This window comes from Mus caroli, chromosome 5, assembly GCF_900094665.2.
Source record: "Mus caroli chromosome 5, CAROLI_EIJ_v1.1, whole genome shotgun sequence".
NCBI classification, from domain to species: Eukaryota; Metazoa; Chordata; class Mammalia; order Rodentia; family Muridae; genus Mus; species Mus caroli.
Window position 1 is genome coordinate 91,113,183 of NC_034574.1, and position 8,244 is coordinate 91,121,426.

The 8,244-nt window shown below is 39.7% G+C and overlaps 1 pseudogene; it reads left to right on the forward strand.

Moving 5' to 3' along the window:
• The first annotated feature begins 509 nt into the window (after positions 1-509).
• LOC110294899 lies at positions 510-4,459 on the forward strand (annotated as a pseudogene).
• The last annotated feature ends 3,785 nt before the right edge of the window (positions 4,460-8,244 follow it).

Sequence of the window (8,244 nt, forward strand, 5' to 3'; positions counted from 1 at the left end):
GAGGGAAATAAGTGTGATCATATTTCATTGTACACATGTATAAAATTCCCCAAAATCAAGAAAAACATTTTAACTTGATTTTACATATATCCATCACACACAAGCCTGAGCATGGTGATACACACCCCTAACACCAGCACATAGGACACAGACGCAGGTAGATCTCTGTACATAGTCTACATAGTAAGTCTCAGGCTAGCCTGGGCTACGTCATGAGAACAAGTCTAAAACAATAAAGCAAACAAAATGATGGTTTGGATCTAAAGTATGCACTCCCCCCTCCATATATATATACATATATATATACATATATATATACATATATATATATACATATATATACATATATATATATATATATATATAGGTCAATGGAAATTTATATCTCTGGGAAATCCCAGGTTCACTCTCTCCACTTCCTGTTTGTCAAGAACAGCTGCTCTCAGGTGCACACTCCCATCACCATGGTATTTTGCTCAAGTGCCACCTACTAAAAACCCTCCGAAACCATGAACCAGAGCCCATCAATCCTCCTTCGTGAAGTTGCTTCTGCCAGATATTTTTGTCATAAACCTGCAAAAGTAAGAACAATGGAAAATTGGCAATGGAGGAGTGAGATGCTCCCCAACCTTCACCCCATGGTTCTTAGGCCTTTGGAACTTAGAAGAACTGAAGACGTGGACTAGGGAAGTCCTAGTCCTGATGGGAACTTAGATGACCAAAAATGTTAATAGAAGAGCAGACAGTAAAAGCCTACACGCTTGTGAAGTTGTAGATGAGAACCTAGATTCTACCAGTAATTGGTCTAGAGGTCATCCACGGCTAGTAATCTTCTGTTTGTTTGTTTGTTGTTGTTTTTTCTGTGTCTTGAAACTTTATGAGAGGCCTGTTTTAAATGAGAAAGATGAATTAAATTAGTGGAGGCTATTTGGAGGCTATTTGAAGATAACAGCATTGAGGCTGTGTCACAGATCTTGCTCAAAGGTTGTGACTAAATTTACAGAGACAGACAACCACAAAGAGAAGAGTAGATGGATTTCAACAACCAAGTCCTTTGGCTAGAAAAGGAGAAGCTGAAAATTGTGAATGGGAAGAGTCCGGTTGTTCATGATATTAGAACTATTAACGAGAAGCTAGGAACTTTTGCACTGGGACAAATAGGAAAACTGGCCAGGTTCCACCTGTCACAAGTTTCAAGTTGTAAAAATTTAAACTTATTGTAAAGACTTCCTCTGAGAGCACAGAATACAGCTACTGGCACAGGGCCACCCAGAAGCTACTAGAATCTAAGGGGCTCAGCTAATGCTCAGCAGGCAACAGACATCAAGGTGATAATAAGTCTCAGCTTACAGAGGCTTCTACCTAGATTCTTAATGAATGTTTTAGAGACCAATCAGTATACAAGTATGTCTAATTCCTTACAGAGGGCCACAGAAAGGGATGTGAAATCTTGAGGAGAGGACTGTACAGCAGCAGAGACCCTAGGAAACTAGAAATGCAGACATGTGGGTCATCTGCAGAGGCAAGTTCCAATACACTAAGAGTCAGAGGGGAGGGAAGACACTGGGAGAACATGGCTCACTGAATCAATTAAGCAGGACTCTCTCTCTCTCTCTCTCTCTCTCTCTCTCTCTCTCTCTGCAACTCTTAGCTCCACCTCCCTTTGCCCTATCCAATCAGAGACCTCCTCTACACTAATATAATTGGACAGGGAAAATCCTGTGACATCAGAGTATGTAGAAGAGAGGGTTTCCAGAGAAGATTAACTGATGGGTGAATGCCACCTGTGGGCTGGATGCCTGGGTGGAATAAAAAGGGAGGGAAGAGAAGAAGCCAGTTGAGTTCTAGTGGCCCTGGTCTCTTGCTTCCTTGTGCATCATGATGAGAACTGGGCTGCGCTGTGGTGTGGTCTCATGGTGATTAACTGGACCCTCTGGAAAAGGGAGCCAATGTTAACTCCTTCTCCCTTCAGTCATCTTTGTCCAGTCTCTTGCTCACAATCACGATACAATTAGCTAACCACATGCTTGCTTCCCTCCCACTACAGAGAAAGGAATACCTGAGGCTCCGCCTGTGTTTTTACATTGGTCCATTTCTCCCTTCACACCTGTAGGTTGGCAGAGTTCTGACTCTGTGTGGTTGTTACTGATTCTTTCTCCCCTGATATTTTCTTTAGCTGTGAAATCTGCATCTGCCAGTGATGTAGCCATTGTATGTATCTACGATTATGTTTTCATGTAACTATTTTTATGTCTCTATATTAACCTACCCTTATCACTGCGTTGGAAGTAACAGTTTTTATAGATGGCATCAATTTGATTTGTGGTGACATTTCCCCCTGATCCCATTCTTTGGTATGTTTAGAACAAAATGCTTAATGCAATTATCACGTTTTCACTTCCACTTCGAGCTGTCATTTTTTTAATTTCTCTTTGTTCCACATATGTGATTTTCACACTTCTGTTTCTCCATCTTATTTCGGATTGTTTTACCATTTTTTACGTGCTAAATCGTATAGTAAATGATGTTTAGTTTTTGAGGCCCTGTTGTGACCTTGCTATGGCTAGTTATTGTCTTTCTTTTTATCATAGCCATTCCAGAAATGTCACCTCATGATTTTTTACTTATTTTTATCATATTTCTGTATAGTTTGGAGGTTTTTAGTTTGGGATTTTTTTAAATGTTCTTCACAGCATAGCAAAATTTATAGGTGAAATATTAATGGACTAATTGTCTTATTAATTTTATCAGATTGATTATTGAAAGTACATATAAATAATTACCTTCTTACATATTTATTGTTATCGTGCCATCTTTATTATACTTACTCATTCTAATAATGCTTTAATGGCTTTCCTGGATTTTTCTATGTCAGTACCATGCCTTCCACAGACACTGCTTAGCTTCTTTATTTTTAAAGCTGAATACCTTTTCTTTCTATTTCTTTCTATTTCTTGCTTTGGTTCTGTGGCTAGGATTTCCAATCCAGTGCTAAATACATGCCGCACAGCAGACATACTTGCATTGTTCTGCAGAAAGGCGTTAAGCTCTCATCATTAAATATAGTGTAGCTTCTTGTGAGCATCCTTTATCAGACTGAGGAAGCCTTCTATCCCTCGTGTGTGGACATTTCAATCATTAAAAAAAAAATGTGTTGGCTTTGTCAAATGCTTCTTATGCAACTGTTAAAATGATTCTTTCACTTGTTTTCACCCTGTTGATATTTAATTGATTTTCAAATATTAAGCCAAAGCTGGGTCTCTGAGGTAAACTTTGCATTAATAATATATGTTTCCCTTTCCTAATGTGTGTTTCTTTTTAAATAATGGATGTCATTCATAATTATTTTCTTATGGAATCAAGCTAAAAGTGACCTTAGAAAATTATTCAGGGCTCTCTGCTCCTCCCTGATCCAGAAACAACAACTTCTTCTTGTGCAGTGCCAGCCTTGTCCCGTAGACAAGAGGGTGAAGGTCAGTGTGAATGGATTTGGTCATATTGGGTGCCTGATTACCAGGACTGACTTCTGCTCTGCTTGGCAAGGTGGAGATTGTTGCCATCAACAACCCCTTCATTGATCTCAACGCTATGGTCTACATGTTCCAGCATGAGTCCACCCATGACAAATTCAACAGCACAGTCAAGGATGAGAATGGGAAGCTTGTCATCAACAGGAAGCCCATTACCATCTTCCAGGAGCGAGACCCCTCTAAGATCAAATGGGGTGATGCTGGTGCTGAGTATGTCTTGGAGTCTACTGGCATCTTCACCACCATGGAGAAGACTGGGGCCTACTTGAAGGGTGGGACCAAAAGGGTCATCATCTCCACCCCTTCTGCTGATGCCCCCATGTTTGTGATGGGTGTGAACCACAAGAAATATGACAGTTCACTTAAGAGTGTCAAAAATGCACCAACTGCCTCCCCCTGCCCCCACCAAGGTCATTCATGACAACTTTGGCATCATGGAAGGGCTCATGACCACAGTCCATGCCATCACTGCCACTCAGAAGACTGTGAATGGCCCCTCTGGAAAGCTGTGGCATAATGGCCTTGGGGCTGCCCAGAACATCATCTCTGCATTCACTGGTGCTGCAAAGGCTATGAGCAAGGTCCTCCCAGAGCTGAACGGAAAGTTCACTGGCATGGCCTTCCATGTTCCTACCCCCAATGTATCTGTTGTGGACCTGACAGGCTGTCTGGAGAAATCTGCCAAGTATGATAACAAGAAGGTGGTGAAGCAGGCATCTGAGGGCCAACTAAAGGGCATGCTGGGCTACACTGAAGACCAAGTTATATCTGTCAACTTCAACAGCAATTCAAACTTCTCCACCTTTGATGCTGGGGCTGGCATTGCTCTCAATGACAACTTTGTAAAGTTCATTTCCTGGTATGACAATGAATATGGCTACAGCAACAGGGTGGTGAACCTCATGGCCTCTATGGCCTCCAAGGAGTAAGAAACCTTGGACCACCCACCCCAGCAAGGACACTGAGAGCAAGAGAGAGGTCCTCAGTTGCTGAGGAGTCCCTGTCCCAACTCGGTCCCCAACATAGAGCATCTCCCTCACAATTTCCACCCCAGACCCCTATAATGACAGGGATGGACTAGAATGGATGGACTAGGATAGACTCTCTTGAATATCATCAGTAAATTTTGCTGCACCCATTAAAAAGAAAAAAAGAAAATTAGTCAGGACTTGTTCTATTGTTTTGTGAGGAATTATGAATATTAACCTTAGTAGATATAGACATTAATAGCTAAGATATTTCTTCTGGGCCTTTCACTATGGATAATTTCCTATGTTAAAGGTTCTGTATGCTTTAACAAGATATTTATTTATAAAGTGAATAAAAATTGTGAGCTATAATAGGTGAAGAGCATATAAAGAGTAAAGTGGAAAGTGCTAGGGTTGGAAATTTTTGGTCCCTTAGTGAATACACCACTGAGCCGAGGATGTAACTCATAGGTAAAGCATTGGCTTCATAGGCCAAAAGTCCTGGGTTTGGTTGCGAGCACCACAAACATAAGTAGTAAATAAATGAGGAAATAAATAGATCAAAATGGGAAGTGATAGATGTGTATACCACTCACAGGACAACTCTTCAATAAGTCTAATGCTACAAAGTCACCTAAGAACAAGGCAACCCTCACTCAAACCCCGTGTACACGTCTAGGTTTTAAAAGCTACATAGTTCTGTAGTTTAAAGCCAATTATTTTTCAACATTTCTTGTTAATTACCTGTATCTGTTATATGTTGTGAGAGGAGGATATGTGTGCCTGGGCTGCAGAGATCAGTGTATTGGATCCACTCAAGCTGGAGTCACAGGTCCCTGTAAGCAGCACAAAATAAATGATAATAAGTTGCAGGCACTTGTGTATCCCACATTATGTTTTGATGTAAATATTCATTGTGGAATGGTAAAGTCAACCTAGTTAGCTATTATCTTACATCTTTATCATTTTGTGTAATGTTGTTGACTTTTATGATTGGCTCAATCTTTTCCCTTGTTTTAGCCCACCCACAGTGGGCTGGGCCTACTCACGTCAATCATGAAGGAGCAAAAGCCCCAACAGGTTTGTTCAGATTCTGTATCTGGACTGGAGCCATGACTCAGGGGCTAAGAGCACTCACTGTACAACCACAGGTTGTACAGGAACTTGGAATTCCAGCACCCACACAACAAGCCAGATGTCCATTTCTCCTTGTTTAATACTGCTGTGGTAAAACACATGACCAAAAACACCTTGCAGAAGAAAGGGTTTATTTGGCCTCCATGTCACAGTCACAGTCCATCACTGAGGGAAATCAGCGCAGAAACTCAAAGTAAGAACCTACAGTCAGGGACTGAAGCAGAGGCCATGAAGGAGTAGTTCTTACTGACTTGTTCATCATGCCTTGTTCAGCCCACTTTCATATATGGCCCAGGACAACCTGCCCAGGGGATGACACCACCCACAATGGGCTGGGAGCTCTTACATCTATCACCAGTCAGAAAATGTCTGGAGGCAATCTGATGGGAGCAGGGGTTCCTTCTTCCCATATGACTCTACCTTACATCAAGTTAAAAAAAAAAAAAAAGGGCCTACCTAGCACATCCAAAGAATCTTTGTGGGATCCAACAGTCTTGGCCTCTTTGTTTGTACAGGGGTTCACAGTAGCACCAAAAAGAATGTATAAAGGACTTTATACATTCGTAGAGACATATACACACAAATAAATAAAGTCATTTCAAAATCCTTCAAAGCTTGAGGAGTCACCAACATGTTGAGTACTGTCCCCTGCTCTGAGTTCTGGTCTCCCACTTTCTTACTGACCTACTCTTTCTGGCCAAGCATTTGACATTGTAATGAAAGGTGTGGTCCACAAAGTTAACACTGGAGAATCATGCAAGGGAGTTATCAAAAATATCATATAATATTTTCAATAAGTTTTTGACTTTCTGTGGGCTGAATTCCTAACTGTCCTGGAGTATATGCAGTCCATGGGCCACACACCTACAAGCGACTGTAATATCAAAGTCTTTATTATTATTATTATTAATTATTATTATTATTATTACTTTCTAGTTCTCCTTTCATTTACCTATTTTTCTGCATGATGTATTTTTTGTTACTCTCATATTAAGTAATATATATACATATACATGTATACATATGCATATATGTATATATTTGTGTGTATATATGAATACATATAGGTACACTTTTATTTATAAGGAGTTTAGCTTTTTTGAAGGATTGACCTATTTATAATTAGAAAGACTCCTCTTTATGACTAGTAACTTTTTGTTCTCAAAACTGCTTTGCCCAGTTCCCAGCTGTGCCTGTCTTTCTAGTTGGTGACTGGTGCTCTTACATTCTTGGATTTTAAATCTATCTGCATCTTTGTATCTAAAGTGTCTTTATTTTGTACAAGGAATGGCTGGGTCATGTTTTCTTTAAAACTCTGGCCTACACATCTCAGTTCCGATTTAGCTGCTGAGTTCACTCTCTCTGGAAGTTTCTATTGTGTATATTTTATCCAGTGTGTGCGTCATACTTCCTATTTCCTTTGTACGCTTCATGATGTTCTTGCCGGAAAATGGATACTTTTGATAATATACTTAAGTAATTCTGGGAACTTGTCCTGACTTAAGGCTTGTTACTACAATTTTCTTGTTTACATGTTTAGCAAATGGTGAATCATTTCTGTTAAGTCTCTTCTGCATCCTTCTTGTACAGTGCAGTCAGCCTCTAATGCTGTCCTATCCAGGATACACAGCTTTGACTCTATTACATTGGGCCCCTGAGATACCCGTAATGCTGCAGGTTTCTCTTCAGCCTTTACCGGTCTCCTGCCAGATGTTAGACTCTTGCTAAGTAAGTTCTGGGCAACATTGCTTCTTGGCAACATTGTTTTTTGTCAGAGCCATAAAGTGTAAGCTCCTCGCAGGCAGCGCTCATCTCTGTCCTTTATGTAAAGAAAAACCCTGAATTTAAAGATCACACGTAGGTGTGTATTTTACAGTACATTTTTGCTTGTGCCCCTTTTGAAGATCACTTTGTAACTAACTCTGCACTTATTTTATGATTTAGTTTTAGTCATTTTCTTGGGCTGTATATTTATCAAGACTGAAGATAACAGGTAGACATTGTGACTTCACCCATGATGTATCGATGTGCGTTTTATAACGTGGAGTGTTTGGGAATACCATGTCATTCCTGGATATTCTAAGTCTAAAAGTTTGTTTCAAATGTGATATACTCGACAGTTTGGTCCCCTTCCCAGCCAACCCTTTGTAGTACAGAGAGGTAACAAGTTGCTGACCTACATAAAGTGAGACACATCTACTTAGTCTCTTGTTCCCTTGGTGGGATGCTCGATGGGTCTCTGTAAAAAGCCCTCGCTGTCTCAGCAGCCACTCAAGTTACAGTTTATTTTTTTTCTGGGTTTTTGTTTTGTTTTGTTTTGTTTTGTTTCCTTTTTAATAGAGGTATGAAAAAGTTCTAGGTTTAGTTTAACATGAAGAAACACAATTGAGATTTTTTTCAGGGATAAAATCTGCATATTTGTATTTCAACAGTGTAGCTAAAAGCTTGATGTAAATTTCTCCTTTTTTCCTTTTTTGACTTAATGAATATCATTTATTCAGTATGAAATCTTTATACAATATGTTCTGCATGTTAAGAATAAATGTACACTAAATCTTAAAAAAAATTGTGAAATTTTTATTACAAGTATGAGATTTATATTAAAACGT